The 16,122-nt window shown below is 40.1% G+C and overlaps 1 protein-coding gene and 1 pseudogene across 2 annotated transcripts in view; both read right to left on the bottom strand.

The window, feature by feature from the left end:
* ZBTB10 (zinc finger and BTB domain containing 10) overlaps window positions 1-308 on the bottom strand; it is a 23,586-nt gene extending 23,278 nt beyond the window's left edge. Inside the window, exon 1 of one of the 2 annotated variants that reach the window (XM_006880488.1) lies at window positions 209-308. The gene's annotated coding sequence lies outside the window, so the exon portion shown is untranslated. The remainder of the gene's footprint in view (window positions 1-208) is intronic. The other variant, XM_006880489.1, reaches the window with a different exon arrangement.
* A 7,555-nt stretch (window positions 309-7,863) lies between these two features.
* Window positions 7,864-8,547, bottom strand: LOC102875035 (annotated as a pseudogene).
* Between the last annotated feature and the right edge of the window lie 7,575 nt (window positions 8,548-16,122).

The raw sequence follows: 16,122 nt of genomic DNA, 5'->3' as shown, positions 1-16,122 counted from the left end.
CGCGTCCGCCGCTGCGTCCGCCGCCGCCTCCAGCCGCTCTCCTCGTCCTCCACCCCCGCCCCGCTGCGCTCCCGGCAGCGTCCCGCGCGGAGAAGGGGGCGGGCGGCGGAGAGGTGAGCAGCGAGCCGGGGGCGCGCGGGGCCTTCGAAGTTGAGAGGCGGAGTGCGGGGAGACCCTCCGCTGCTTCTTTAAAGCCGCGCGCGCACACAGACCCTCCGAAACAGATATCCTTCCTCCGGGGCTACGAGGAGTTCCAACGCCGCCGCCGGCTTCCGAGGCGCAGAGGGCGAGAGGCACGCTAAACTGCTGAGCTCCGCCACATAACGAGCCGACAATAAAGCCGGTGGAGCGTTTCCGTCCGACCAGGCCCTGGCTGAGGTCGAATGGCAAATGAACAACGGACCGTGCGCCCACAATGCACCGGGGTAGCAGTAACCGCTGGAGGGGGAAAGGGTGGGGGCCGGGGAGGGGGGCTGGGCTTGGGGCTGGGCTGGGGTGGGGTGGGGGCGCCTGGGGACCGGGGAAAGGGGCTGGGCCGCGCCTCTGGCCTGGGGGCGGGGGTGCGGCCTCGGGGAAGGAAGTCGGCAGAGGGGCGGGGGACAAAAGGCCGAGTGGCAGGCTGGGGGTCTCGGGGAGGGGGCGGGCGTGTGCAGCCGGGGCCGGGCTACGCGGAGGACAAACAGCTGGCGAGTGTCAGGGTCTGGCCGCCTCCCCGCTGCCCGCACGCACCTACCCTCACCCGAGACGCACATTTTCCTGCTCTCGCCACGAGTTCACCTGGGACTTTTGGAAATAACTGTTCGGTGGGAGCCGCGCTCCAGCCTTGTCATTTGGTCAGGGGTGGGTGGCAGTGCCCGAGGAAGTGAACTTATTTTGTTCCTTCACAAAGACGAGACCGGGAGGTGCTTTTTTCACGCAGGAGGTTACAACCATGGACACATCCTCCTCTGATGCATTGTGTATATGAGCAGCAACTCGAGCCCCAGGCAATAATAATTTCACAGAAAATGCACCGCCCCGAGTGTCTTATTGCTGTGATGAAATGGAAATTTAAATAAAAGGTCGAACACGTGCGTTCACTGGGAAGTATTGACATGAGTGTTACATCACCAGCAGCCAATCAGATAACTCCAGTCGTGTTATAGTTCTACAACCACCTTGTGAGTATTACAGTATGTCATAACGTTATAAATATTAGGCAGGGTTTTCCCCAAGAGCGGGGAGGAGTCTGCTTATACGGATGTAGCGTGGCTCCGAAGATAGTATGCATAACGGAGTGAATTTTTAAATCTTTAATTTTTGAACTATTTATACTAATACAGAATTGAAAGCAATTATGACTGAGTTGAAAATGATGCTTCAGTAGTTACAATCTTGGTAGAGTTTACAAAAGGAGGGGGGGAAACACCACAAATCCGACCCAAACCTCTGAAAAAGCAGAAACCTCAGACTTGGTTATTGAGTCAATTCCCACTTAAAGCGATTACAATTCCTTAAGTACTAAAGTCTTTTAAAGTTGACTTACTGTTTTGCAGTGTGCACTAAACCTGAAAATAATTTTTTCAAACTTTTTACCCTTTAAGGAAATAAATGTGTTAGATGAGAATAAAAAAAAATAAAGTGTGTCCAAGGTAAAGATTGTTGAGTGGGAAAAATGTTTATATACTAATATATATATCTCACACACATTAATACTGGTAATATTACCGTCGGTTCCAATTCGACCATACACAACAACAAAATACTGCATAATGAAATATGCATAGAAAAAAAAATATATATGCACAAACTATGTTTTGTGTGTAGTGGAGTTGGAATCCATCAATAGCTGACTCTCCAGCGGGGTTTTAAAATCGCATGGGAGGAGCCCTCTGCAGAGCAGCTGATAGTTTCCAACTGCATGCCTTTGGGATAGCAGCCCAACTTCTTACCACAAACTATCATATTTAATGGGAGGAGTTATGCTAGGAATTTAAACCAATTTCATTATAGAAACATCTAGATCTAAGGGAGCTCTGGTGGCCTAGTGGCAAGAAGCTACACTTCAATCCCAAAGATTGAATCCTCCTGCTGCTCTGCTGTAGAAGGCTGGGCAGTCTCCTCAAGTGCCAGTTGGATCTGACTCGATGACACACAACAACAACAAAAAGAAGAAAAAGGAAATCTCTAGATATAGTTGAGTGTCTTCATGTCGATTGGGGTTCATCCCGACTCCATATGACAGAATAGATCTGCCCCATAGAATTTCTGGTAGTTTAATTTTTCTAGCAGCCCATCAACTGCTATAAGAACAATGTCGCCTGTTGTTACTTAAAGTCTTTCAATATATGATGTATTTCTGGTTGGTTTTCTAATTGTGTGTGTGTGTGTGTGAGAAAAAATTGTATTTAGAGTTAGCCAGCTGGACTCAGTTTAGACGATCCCAATTTTGTTGGCAACATCCAAAGCATCATAGTTATGGCTGACTCAGTGGTCAGGGGGAACTTGATAGCATAGTGGTCAAGCTTGTTTCTCCTGAGGGTGTTCTTCCGGGAGTATTTTGGCTGCCTTCAGAGTCTCAGCGCCTTAGGCCGCTGGAAGGTGGGTGATACGCAGATCTTCATTTTTGTGTGTGACTGTTGATGCCCTTCAAGACTGCCTTCTAAAAAAAAAGACTGCCTTCTTGACCTTTAATGCCTTTGTTTCGGCTTCTGTTTTGGGGGAGACAGGGGTTTCCTTCTTCCCTTTTGGCACCATTGGCGCCATCTTCATAGAAAGTGGGTTTCTAAAATTTTTAAAACATTTTACAAAATATCCAAAATCTCTGTAAATGTTCATGAAAATTATTAAAATAAAAAAAAATTTTAAAAAAACCAAAACATTTTGCAAAATATTAAATGCCATTTGTCGAAAGGTTTTTTTATTTGGGATTTTTTTTTTTAAAAAAAAGAAGCACACCTTGTTTTTGTTGTTTGGGGTGTTTTTTTTAATGCATGAATGCACCTGCAGACTCATAAATAGTCTATATACATTTAAAGTAACTCTCAATTGATGGTAGTTTGAATGTGTATGTACATGAGCAATGTCCTATGTCAAAATGTAAAAAAAAGGTGATTCTACCTTATAGATTAGATGTCATTTTAATGTAAAGGATAGCTCTATTAATTTGCCACAAAAGGATTTTTAGCTTTGCATTGTTTTTCCAGTAATAATCACATGAAGTTTTTACCAGCAACATTTTTACCTAGCTAAAAGTGATCAACATCTTGAAATTCTAAGTAGGAAGGTTAATATCTTTTGTTGGATGTTCTGATCTTGCTTTTTTTGTTCCTATGGAAATTTAAGACAGTAGAACCTAGAATTTTTGCTTAGTGTGTATCCTATACAAATGAGAAGCTTCTGCTCACTTAACTGTATATAGTGTGTACTTTGATGTAATATATGAAAGTATAATGATAAATAACATGATTATATTACATTAATAATAGCATTGTACTTCTTAAATTAGTAATTATTTTTCTTAGTTTGAGGCACTTTGATAAAACATTCATTATTAAATTTATAACATCATTCCCCACCCCTCTCTTGTAAAAAGGAGACAAGTGAAGAGAATTCCTTGCCTGAGATGGCAGAAAGTGAAAATAGATTCAATATTTATTCCACTGTTAAAATTTTCTTTCTAAAACTATTAACAAATCTTTTCATCTTTGATATTATGTTACATAATAATCACTATATGAAAAAAAAAAAGCACAATGTTATACTCAAGTCAAGTTTCAGACCTAATGTACATAGGGTTGCTGTGAGTTGCAGGCGACTCCATGGGACCTAAACAAACAACATGTTATGTTTGGCTTCTCATTTATATTGAGCCAGAACCAACTCATAGCTGACCCTTCAGTGGATTGTCAGAGGCTATAAATTGCATGGGAGAAGATGGTCCATCTTTCTCCTGTGGAGCAGCTGGTTTCTAACTGCCTGACTTTGGAACTCCTTACTTACTAGGCCACCAGAGTATGGTGTTAATTGTGTTAGGATTATAGGTGCTGCAGCCTTATGTTTGGAAGATCCACATTGTCTTCGGTCTGGAATGGTATTTAAACTTGGACTAGTTAGAAATGAATGACAAACAAAACAATTCATTGCCATTGACTTGACTCTGACTCATAGCAACCCTGTAGGACAGAGTGGAACTGCCCTACAGGGCTTCCGATGTTGTAATCTTACAGAAGCAGACTGTCACATTTTCATCTTGTGGACTTTTCTGAAGCAACTAAGCACTTTTAACCACTGTACCACAAGGACACTTGAAATTAATGACACCAAATTAAAACAGTGCAAACAAGAGATCTAAATCCCAGCACCACTGAGCTCCTAACAACTGAGCTCTACAATTGCTTATACTTTTCATGTACTTTTATGTATTCACATGTCTTGCTCTAAACCCTGAAGGAAGATCAAATCAGAAAAACAGATTAAGGAATCACAGATATCTCCGAATACCCAATGCCAAGGGAACTTTGAGTATTAGAAGGGCATGTACTCTGTAAATGGAGTTTTTAGGGATTCCCCCACTCCCTTCAGTCTTCTAACAAGCAGGGATCTGTCCTCCCCTCAAAACCCTACATTTCTTTTGGGGTTCTACCACATTAAAGGGAATTCCCCATTGTGCTTACCAGGGGAACCCCTTAAGAGTGGGACATCCCCAACCAATTTGTCCCCTAATTTCATTTTAATCTGCTGTAGTTCAGCTTGTTACTATTCGAACTATGGGATGAGGCTGGCTGTCTTTAACTTCTTAGTAATCTACATATTAATACCTTGCCTCACCAGGTTCAAGAAACAATCGCCTATCAGTCTGTGGAATTAAACACATACTACCCACAGAAGATTTCGAAGGGCAGCACAGGAAGACAAAGCCAAGAATTATAATGAAATAGAGTTGGAAAATCAAAAGGGGCAAGCTCACTCAACATTTCTTAAGCGGAAAGAATTGAAGAACAAATTCAAGCCTCAAGCGGCAATATTTAGGGATGCTGTGGTCAGAATGTTGAATGACTCAGGAAGCATCAAAAGAAGATAGAAGCAGTATACAGAGTAACTATACCAAAAAGAACTGGCTGACACAGAAGAATTTCGTGAAATAACATATGATCAAGAACCAACCATAATAAACGAGAAAGTTCAACCTGCTCTGAAATAATTGGCAAAAAATAAGGCCCCAGGAATTGATAGCCTACCAGTTGACATATTTCAACAAACAGATGCTGCCCTGGACATGGTCACCAGGTTGTGCCAAGAAATCTGGAGGACAACCATGTGGCCAACTGAATAGAAGAAATCCATATTTATTCCCATTCCAAAAAAAAAGGTGACTTGAAAGAGTGTGGAAGTTATGGGACAATATCATTAATGTCACATGCAAGCAAGATCCTGCTGAAAATTACCCAAAAATGACTGGAACAGCACATCAACAGACAACTGCCAGATATACAGCCTGGGTCTTGAAGAGGCTGTGGCACTAGGGACAGTATAGCCAGTATTAGATGAATCTTAGCTAAAAGCAGAGAGTACTAGAGGAATATCTATCTGTGTGTCATTGACTATGGAAAGGATTTTGACTGTGTGGATGACTAAAAACCGTGCTAAATTTCAGAAGAATGGGAATCCCAGAACACTTGATTGTACTTATGCAAAACCTCTACTTGGACCAGAAGGCAGTCATCAGAACAGAGCAAGGAGACACTGCATGGTTCAAAATCAGGAAAGGTGTATGCCAGGAATGCATCCTGTCTCCATACCCTTTCAATCTATATGCAGAACAGATCATCTGGGAGGCCAAGCTCTTTGAGGAAGAATGTGGCATCAGGATTGGAAGAAGACTCATCAACAACCTGAGTTGTGGAGATGATACAGCCTTGCTTGCTGAAACTGAGGAGGACCAGAGACATTTGCTCCAGCAGCTCAGGGACTACAGTCTTCAATATGGATTGAAGCTCATCATCAAGAAAACAAAGATTCTCATTACTGGGCCAATTAGCAGCATCATGATAGATGGAGAAGAGATTGAAATTGTTAACAGCATCAGCTTGCTTGGCCTCCACGATCAGTGCTCTTGGTGCCAGCAGCCAGGAAATCAAAAGACAAATTGGAAAAATCTGCTGTCAGTAACTGCTCCAGAGTACTGAAGAGCAATAATGGCGCTCTAGAGGCTTAGGTATGCCTGATCCAGGTCATGGTCTTTGCAGTTACTTGCTATGGACCAGATAGCTGGTCGGTCAATAACTAAGGATGATAGAAGAAAAATTGATGATTTTGAGTTGTAGTGATAGAGAAGAGTATTGAATATACCATGGGCTGCTAAGAGAACAAGCAGGTCTGGTAGTGTGAAATCAGGCTATTCCTTGGAAGCAAGGATTTTGAAGCTCCATCTCACATACTTTGGGCATGTTGCCAGGAAGTACCAGTCCTTGGAGAGGGACATCATATTTGGAAGAATGGAAGGTCAATGCAGGAGAGTAAGACCCTAAATAAGATGGATTGACAACAGAGACTGTGACATTGGAGTCAAGGGTGTCAGAGATGGTGAGGTTGGTTCAGGATGGGGTAAGGTTCTAAGCCATTGTTCATAGGATCACTATGAGTCATAGTCAATTCAACAACACATAATAGTGATGAAAAATTATGTGTATTTCATCTATTTTAGTAAGTATTTTATAATATTTTAATGGCTATGGATAGATACTATTATGTACTGGCTATCATTTTCTCTGATAGTTGACATGTACTACAAGAGAGTGAAAAAGAAATTATGTGACAACTTTGTGTGTTAATGACATACACCTGGCAGTATACAAGAAAAAATAAAAATTAAAAAGGGAATATGTTTAAAAAAGTATGCTTTAAAAAAATTCTTATTAATCTTTCCCCATAAGATTTCTGCCTTTTGTTTGTTCTTTTAAAGATCTTCCACTCCTTTGTATTGTAAAAATATCTAAATTTTCTTTTTTTTTTCTTTTTTACCTTTTATAATTTCTTTCTTTGCAGGGCAACCAGGTGATACTAATAAGACATTCTCATTTATTCTCTTTGCCAGAAATTTCCCTTTTAGGATATACCATGAAGAAATAATATACTTGAAATTTAGTTTCAAGGATGTTCACTATAATGTTTGTAAAGGCAAAAGAAACAAACTAAGCAATGGCTGTAAATTTAAATAAAGAATTGTTTAACAATGATTGACTGATTAAATCAATTATGGCCCATTAAGTCAGAAAGGTTCTGAAGACAAGGTTATCGTTTGAAAATAAACTTTATGTGAAAATGGAAGATTGCTACATTATCACATAACTTCCACATGTCATCAGAACACAACTGCCAAAAGACTGAGAACATGACCAGCCAAGTTCACACTGTAGCCTTAACCATCAACAGTCAATGTGAGTCTCCCCTAGAACTGCTGCATTTTTACAGCATGCATTTTTAACATATTCCCTTTTTTTAATTTCTTTTTTTCTTGGATCTGACTGGCACGGGACTCTCCTTCTCCAGTGGAGCATCTGGTGGATTTGAACCATGCACTTTCAGGACTGCAGCATAGCTTCCTGCCACTAGGCCACCAGAGCTTCTCCACCAAAAAGAATGGGAATGGCAATAACAAGATTTTACCATGAAATAATGTGATGTGACTGTAGTAATCTTGTATATGAAACTCAAGAAGGAAACAACTGCATTCCAAAAGAGCTAAATATGTAGGTCCCAAAAATGAAGGGTTTTTCTAACTGCCACACTCACTCTGGAGCCCACTCATCTTCAGCATCCCAAGATTAGCACATGTTTTGCTTAGCTAGATAATAAAGTGGCAAACACATAGCACCACTAATGTCACAGGATGGTTGCCAATAAAACGAGACCCTGGTCCCCAGCTTGATTCTTGCACAAATCATCTTCCTCGTCTGGGAGAGCAATTGTGCATCCACTAAATCATCCTCAAATTGTGCTGCCACAGCTGGATCCATGACAACTTCTGGTGGGGCAAGAGCAAGCATGGCGACAAACTCCAAGTTAGGGTCTCCTACAAAACGAAAGGAAAGGCCTTTCAAAGTTGTAGTTACTTTTGGCAGAAATGTGATAGTACTGAAGATTTTTCAGTGGAAGTGATGGATTTTACCTTAACTAATGTCCACTTTGTTGCCACACAACACAATGGGGACGTTTTCACATACTTGAACCAGATCCCTATGCCAGTTAGGCACATTCTTGTCGGTAACTCTCGGCGTAACATCAAACACTGTAATGTCACACAGGACTTGGATATAATAGCAATCCATCAGTCCCTTAAATTTCTCATGGCCAGACATATCCCACACGTTGAATTTAATCATTCCTCTGTTAGTGTGGAACACAAGGGATGGACCTCCACAGCCAAGGTAATTCTTCTCAAATTCACATAATTCTCAAATTCACCAGTCAAATGATGTTTCACAATTATTGTTTTTCTTGTACCACCATCACCCCCACCAACACGAGTTTGAACTGGACTTAGAGTTCTCCTTGGGTGGCAATCATGATTGTTCTTCCACAAGTGTCTCTGGGCCCCACATGACTGAGGGAAGGAAAGATGGTGGAAGCTAAAGCATGCCTTTTTAAAAAAGTTTTCTTACAAAACTTGACACAACAAGGAAAAAGTGAACCAGGAAAAAGACATTTTGTACATGGTGGATGTTTAAAATCACCAATGCAAAAAAGATCTCATTAAAAATGAAAAAAAGGAAATCAATGAACCAGAAGTTATAATGTGTAAAGGGCATATATTAGAAATTTATACCAAAAATGTGATTTGTAAAGATGAAAAGATGTGTTGATTTGGTCAATAAACTGAATGTACATAAAAAACACCTAATATTTTAAGCCTGGCAGAATGGAATAGTTGGGAATGTAGGTAGGTACAGATGCCTGTACCTAGGCTGCTTGGCTGAGTGTATTAAAAAAATAAAATACCAACACGGTGAAACCTCTGAGAACCAAAACTCAGTGGGATACCTTGTTTCTCTTAGTCTCAAAAATTTTTCACCTCTGATGGGCATACCACTTTTTGATAAGTCTGTACTGTTGACAGATGCATTTACCATCCACAACATGTTTTGTGGAAAAGGTTATGTGCTTTGGATGTTGTGAGTAAACAATATGAAAACTAGGGTAATCTACTTCTGGGACACCTTATCTTCAGGGCTGCAGCAGCTGGACGAGCTGGGGGAACTGGCAGGGGCAGTGAGAAGCTTCAAGAGGAAGGGAGTTGAGAAGGGAGTGGAACACGCCCTGCCCCACCCAGTTCCACCCATCTGAGGGGAAGGAGCAGCCTTCTCCTCCCCCCAGCCCTCTGCTCTGGCCTTCTTCCCACTTGAACTGGAGCAGAACCCTGTCCTAACTTGGGCCATCCTCACAATCTCTGGCGCACTTGAACCCTTTGGTGCAGTAACTGCAATCCACCTGGTTGAAGGTCTTCCTTTCCTTTGCCTTCCTTCACCTTCCTAAGCATGATGTCCGTCTCCAAGGAATAGCCTCGCCTAGCAACATGCCTTTAAAAACTTTAAAGCAACAAAGCTTTACCATCTTTGCCCCTTTAGGACCACTCTGGATGCACCTTTTCCAAGACATCCCTCTTTGTTCCTTTGGCTGTCCATGGGATATTCGATACTTTCCTTCAGCTTCGCAGTTCAAAGGCATGAATTCTTCTGTTATTCATTGTCCAACTCTCAGCAGCAAAGCAAGTAATTGGAAAGACTATAGCCTGAATCAGGAACACCTTAGTCCTCAAACTATCATCACTGCCCCTCAGTAATTTGGAGAGGCCCCTGACCATAGAATTTCCCAGTGCATTCTATCTCCTATCTCCTGACTGCTGGTACACCAAAGGTATTGATTGTAGATCCCAGTAAGATGAAGCCGTTGACAGTTTCAATCTTTTCTCCTTCTTTTGTGACATTGCCTATTGGTCCAGTGGTGAGAATTTTTTATTTTGTTGATGTTGTGATCCAATCCATTGGCAGTAGTCATTGACCTTCTGCAGCAAGTGGTTTAAGTCCTCTCCACTTTTCAGCAAGTGAGATTATGTCATCTACATAACAAAGCTTATTGATGAGTCTTCCTCTCATCATGATGCCACATTCTTCATAGAGTCCAGCATCTTTAAAAAGTTGCTCAGCATACAGATTGAATAGGTATGGAGAAAGGATACAAGGTTTTTAAAACCATTAAAATGGAGTTCTGGTGGACTAATGGGAAGAAGTGGCACTGCAAACTCAAATCCACCAACAGTTCCAGGGGAGAAGGATAGGCAATCTGGGCAACCTCCTGGATAGCCTCTGAGAAAATCTGGAGAATCCAGCTCCAAAGCACAAAACAACAACAACAACAAAACTATTAAGAGAAACTAATAAAAAGATAGCTGCTTTCCCTATCTATTTTCTTGTTGTGTACCGTCAGATCAGATCTGACTGGCACAGGAGGAGATTGCCCCTTTTTCTCCAGTGTAGTATCTTGTGGATTTGAACCATACACCTTTGGGATTTCAGTGGAGCTTCTTGCCACTAGGCCACCAGAGCTCTCTTCCCTTTATTTTTTTTTTCTTTGCATAGGTGTTTTACCCTTTTATTTTTTAAAATTGTGATTTTTTAATAAAATTTACACAAGGATTGGGTTTTTATTCTTTCGTTGTTGTACATTTTCCTCCCTCCCCTAGTTCATGGCACCTCTTGTTCTAGATTATTGTTATACATACAATGTCTAAGCATACATTCTTTTCAGATAGTCCTTCCCTTGATCTGTTCCAGGGCAGTAACCATTTTCTATCCAGTCTTTTCCTATTCTCCTAACCCCCATTATCAGTCCTATTTTATAACAGGTGTTGTGCAGCATTTGTCCATTTTTAATGAGATATTTCACTGAGTGTTTATTCCAAGTTCACGTATGTTGTTTAGTGTTTTATAAGTTCATTGTTTTACAATGCTCATAATATTCCACTGTGTAAATTATTCCAGAGGTTTTTCTATCCATTTATTTGCTGATGAGCATTTGGGCTGCTTCCATCTCTTTGCTTTTGTAAATAACGCAGCACTAAACATGGGTGTGCATACATCTGTTTGAGTTGAGGCTCTGGCTTCTTTAGGGTATATTCCCAATAGTGGAATTGCTGGGTCAAATGGTATTTCTGTTTGCAACTTTCCCCTTCCCCAACTTTCTGGGAAACTGCCAGATCACCTTCCATAGTGGTTGTGCCATTTATATTCCAAGCAACAATGAATAAGAGTTCCAATCTCTCTACAACCTTGCCAGCATTTTTTGTTAAGTGCCCTGTTGAACTTTGCTATTATTGTTGCTGGGCACTTTCCCTTTAAAAGCAAAGAACAATGTACACCAAAAAAATGCTTTTATGGGACTACAGGGCTAGGCAGGTAGACAGCATCCACACTGAAAGAGAGTGACACGAACTTGTATTTTCATTTTCCTTCTCTGACAGATGTTCACTTTACACACAGCCTCCAGGTTTCACAGGTTTTACCATATATCTCTTACTCAGAAATGTCCCCACTAGTATATGTGCATCAATGACTGTGCAAAGACACTATTATTGAACACTATAATGCTGACAAAAATAGAGAAAAATGTGAACTTCCATCCAATTGATGTAAGAAAACTTTGTTCCTGGTGAGTTATGTTGTTGTTGGTACATGTGCCATTGAGAACTGACTCATAGATGACCTTCCAGTGAGCCTAATGGTATGAAGTTGCATTGCAATCCCGAAGGCATGCTGTTCAAATCCAAGAGCTGCCCCATAGGAGAAAGGTGGGCAGTCTTCTACTGTGCAATTAACAGTCTGTGAAAACCTGCTAGAGGGTCACCTAAGGGTCAGTTCTAACTTGTCACTATACAACAATAACAAATCCCACATGCAAAAAGATTGCACATCCTTCTCCTGTGGAGCAGCTGGTGGATTCGAACTGCGTCTATTTGGGGGTTGCAGTTCAGTTTCTTACCTCTAGGCCATTAGAGCCCCTGTGGAGGTGCTAGTGGGTTCAAGTTGTAGACCATTTGCTTATCAGCGGAACATGCTAACCACTGAGACACGAGCTCCTTCAGCATGTATAAATTAGAGCAATCCAGTCAGTAAATGAATGGATTAGTAACAATAGGCTTAACAATAAATGAGGGCACATAACAACATTCAAAATATTTGAATTGTTAAATAAAAGAGCCATGTCTGTGGTTAAGTGTCATCAGGTCAGCTCCTGGGGACCTGCTCACAGTGACCCTATATACAGCAGAATGAAACACTGCCCGTTGACACAGTGGCTCCAGGACAGCAGTGACTATGAAGAAGGCCCATGGTCCCCAGAAGCATGTAGTCTATGGGGGGTGGGGTGTGTTTAGGCATGGAGAGGGAGTTTCAGAGAAAGTACACTGGAATGCCAATTAGTAGAAGAATGTCTCCTTTTAAAATACTTTCTTGGGATTCCCCCCTCCCACTATTTGAATGTTTTGTTATTGAATCTAGTTAAAATCAGTGACGTTATTTTCATTTTGAATTAAATTTGATTTAAAAAATGATGGCTTTACTCCAAGACTTGTAGTTGGTTTTTGTTGCTTGAGATTTTTAAATTCCATTTTCCCTGGGCTTTTTGGGAAACGATATGGTTCATTCTTCTTTTTGCATTTAATATAAACTAATTCTGCCCCTCCCCTCAGCAAAAAAATAAAAATATGACAACCATAATGTTACCTAAAAGTTCAATTAATTTAAAACACCATTTCTTTTACAAAACTGTAGTATTACATGCATATTTTGAGCGAAGCATCTGTCACAATGTACCGACAGGTTCTGGCTATGTACTCTAATCCTTGCTCCCCAGTAATCTTTTCAAAATGAAAATCTGATCTTGTCATCCCACCCACACTCATGATTCCTAATCAAATCCCTTCTGCTTAAAATTAGACCAAGGTCTCAATTATTTTCTCTTTGTTTATGTGTAAAAAAAAGAAAAAGAAAAAAAATTCAACCACATTTGGGAGCCCAACAAGATCTGATTCCCATCTATGCCTTCAGCCTCACCTCATGCCCAGTTCCTTCTCCCAGCCCTTCCCTCCAGCCACTAGCTTCCTTTTGCCCTTCAAGGTTGCTTTGATCTCTATCTGGCCTTTGCAAAGCTGTTCACTCTTAATATTTTTCCCTCCTGTTTCCACATTCATCCTTAGATCATTTCCTTAGAGAAGCTTCCCCTGACCATCCACACCCTACCCAGTCACATATTCTGAGACTGATTTTCATAGCCTTCCTAGTCCGTGACACAATTGCAGTTTTTAATGCACTGCCTATTCCTCCACAAAGTTCCATCAGCACAGAGCTCCATCTCTGGTTTTGCTCTGTATTGTACTTCCATCATCTGAAAATAATGACTGGGACACAGTGGATAATCAGTAAAGATTTGTTGAATGAAAGAATATATGAACATGCAGATAACTAGGAATATAGAAACTTGAGCTTTCAGTAAAAAACCAAAGTAGAATTTTTTTTTCCTTGTTGTGTACCTTTGAGTCAGATCCCACTAGCACAGGAGGAGATTGCTCCTCCTTCTCCAGCAGAACATCTGGTGAATTTGAACTGCATACTTTCAGGATTGCAGCACAGCTTTTTGCATCTAAGCCACCAAAGCTCCCTCAAAGTAGAATTTTATCAAATGAAACAATGGAAGAGAAATATTCTATGGGGCTTTTAAATAATATTTTTGTATAGTACCTAAGGAATTTTCAGTTGAGAAGTTTTATTTTTTTTTTTTTAATAAGGGGCAGAGTAGACATAGTAACAAATTAACCACATTCATCAACTCTAAACCTTAAATGTAAACCTAAGTGCAAATGAAAGTAATTATACTGCCAATTCAAAAGCATGTGGTTTGAATCCAATAGCATCTCTATGGGAGAAAGGTGGACAATCTTCTCTCACGTGATTTACAGCCTCTGAAAACCTGCTAGAGGGTCCATTATGAATCAGCACATAACAACAACAGCAACAAGCAAGAAATGTCTTTTAAATTAAAACAATAACAATAATTGACATTTTCTATATCATGCAAATGACATAAACCATTTATGGTGTCATTTATAAGTTCATATTCTTTTAAAAATTTGAAAATTCTATATTTATATTAGCTGAATATTTTGTGATCTCCATTTCTCAAACTATCACAAATGGAATTAGATGATGTTCTCAGATCAAGTTGGAAGTGCCTCCTTTATACAGAAACAGATTCTTTCCTTAATATGAATTTGCATGAAGAATGAAGACAAAGAACTAGAGAGTTGATATTTCTTTTCCCTGAAAACCAAATTGCTATTAAAACCACTTACACATTATGAATTTATGCTAATTAGGATAACCATTGCAAATATTTGTTTTACAGCTACTGTGTAGTACACAAGTTTATTTCCTAGGTGGGTCAAAGAGATTGGCTCTGTTCAGTTACTATGGATTTCTCACTAATCAATCTCTCACAAATTTACAAATGCAAACCAGTTGCCTTTAGAAGGATCAAGTGACAAAATGTGGAAAGGACAGAACTATCACTGCTAGTCACAGCAATAAAAATGGAGTTATAAGGGATTGAAAACCAGTAACACTTTCAGACACACTTTAGCTTCCAAAGAGGGTTACTCACTCCTCCCAGAATCTAAAGAAAATGTCAAGGTCAGAAGATATCAGTTTATGTCTGAAGCTAATTAACATAATTCCTGAGCTCAAGCTTTACAAAAGAAACCCACCCATCTCCAAGATGCAATTAGGGTGGTTCACCCATCTATTCAAGGTTGAGGGTGTACTCTGAGATTGGAATGTAGCTGCTTAACCAAAGCTCTAATACTTTCAGGTTTAGTCCAGTGCTTTCCTGAACAGGGATATACTTAGCCTGAGGGTGCACAAAGAATTTCTAAGGGATGTGTGAGCATGAGGGGTTGTTTTAAAGAGAACTCTAGTTCTCTGTCAACTTTCATATTCACCCTTTCCTCAAACTAGACTTTGGAGAATGTTTCTTTCAAGTTGCTTTTCTGTTTCCCAATTCTGCGCTTTCACAATCATTTATCTCCCACTTAAGAGGAAAAGAGAAAGAAAAAAAATAAGGTGTACCTTTCACCTACCCCTAATCTTATATTACCCCACAATTTCACTTACCCTAATCTTACCTTACCCCAGGATACATTACATTGCCCCAGAATGAGTAAACCTTGGGGGCACCAAAGAGACACAAAAGAAAAATAAATGTCCCTGATCTGTTAGTGGCTAGGAGAGAGCTGTCCTTGGAGAAGGACATCATACTTGGAAGAGTGGAGGGACAGTGCAGGAGAGGAAGATCCCGGATGAAGTGGATTGACATGGTAACTGGGGCAATAGGATAAGATGTGTCAGGGTCAGTGAGACTGGCTCAGGATAGGGCAGGCTTCAGAGCTGTTGTACTAGTGTCTCTATGAGTTGCAGGTGACTTCAATGAGACATACAACAACAATCTGTTAGTATTAACCACTTTCATAACTTGGATGCTTTTAGCAAAACTGAAGGACTGAATTGAGGTGTTAGTTGATCATTAAAGACAATTTTCAGTGATAGATCACTAAGGTTTACTACAGAAGAAGTTTTACTATATCACTTAGTGATAGATCACTAAGGTTTACTATGGAAGAAGTTGAAAATATAAGGGAGAAATTGAAAAGAAAATACATCTATTCCATTATATTTTGTGAAGAATTTTCCTCACTGAAAAGCAAATTTTGAGGGAGGGGACAGGGAGGAAAATGTGAAACAATGAATGAATGGATATCTGAGTTCTCGATAAACTTTCATTAAATTCTAAAAAAAAATTGTCCTTTCCTTGTGTAACAGAAAGCAAAGAAGAAATAAGAAAAGGAATAAAATCTATGACAAACTCTAATTCTAACAATCTCATCCTTGGAATATTAATTAGGAAAAAAACTCATTGGGGAATGCATTTTTAATAAGTGCTTAAATCCTGTGTTTAACATCAATATTTATAACAATTATTGGATGAAATATGTGTTATTAACTATGATGGTAATTCAGGACTTTTAATAAAGTGTAT

The sequence above is a fragment of the Elephantulus edwardii genome, unplaced genomic scaffold, assembly GCF_000299155.1.
Source record: "Elephantulus edwardii isolate Elephantulus edwardi_28Jun2011 unplaced genomic scaffold, EleEdw1.0 scaffold00008, whole genome shotgun sequence".
NCBI classification, from domain to species: domain Eukaryota; kingdom Metazoa; phylum Chordata; class Mammalia; order Macroscelidea; family Macroscelididae; genus Elephantulus; species Elephantulus edwardii.
The sequence above is the reverse complement of the archived record's forward strand: the minus strand, read 5'-3'. Positions and strand labels throughout refer to the sequence as shown.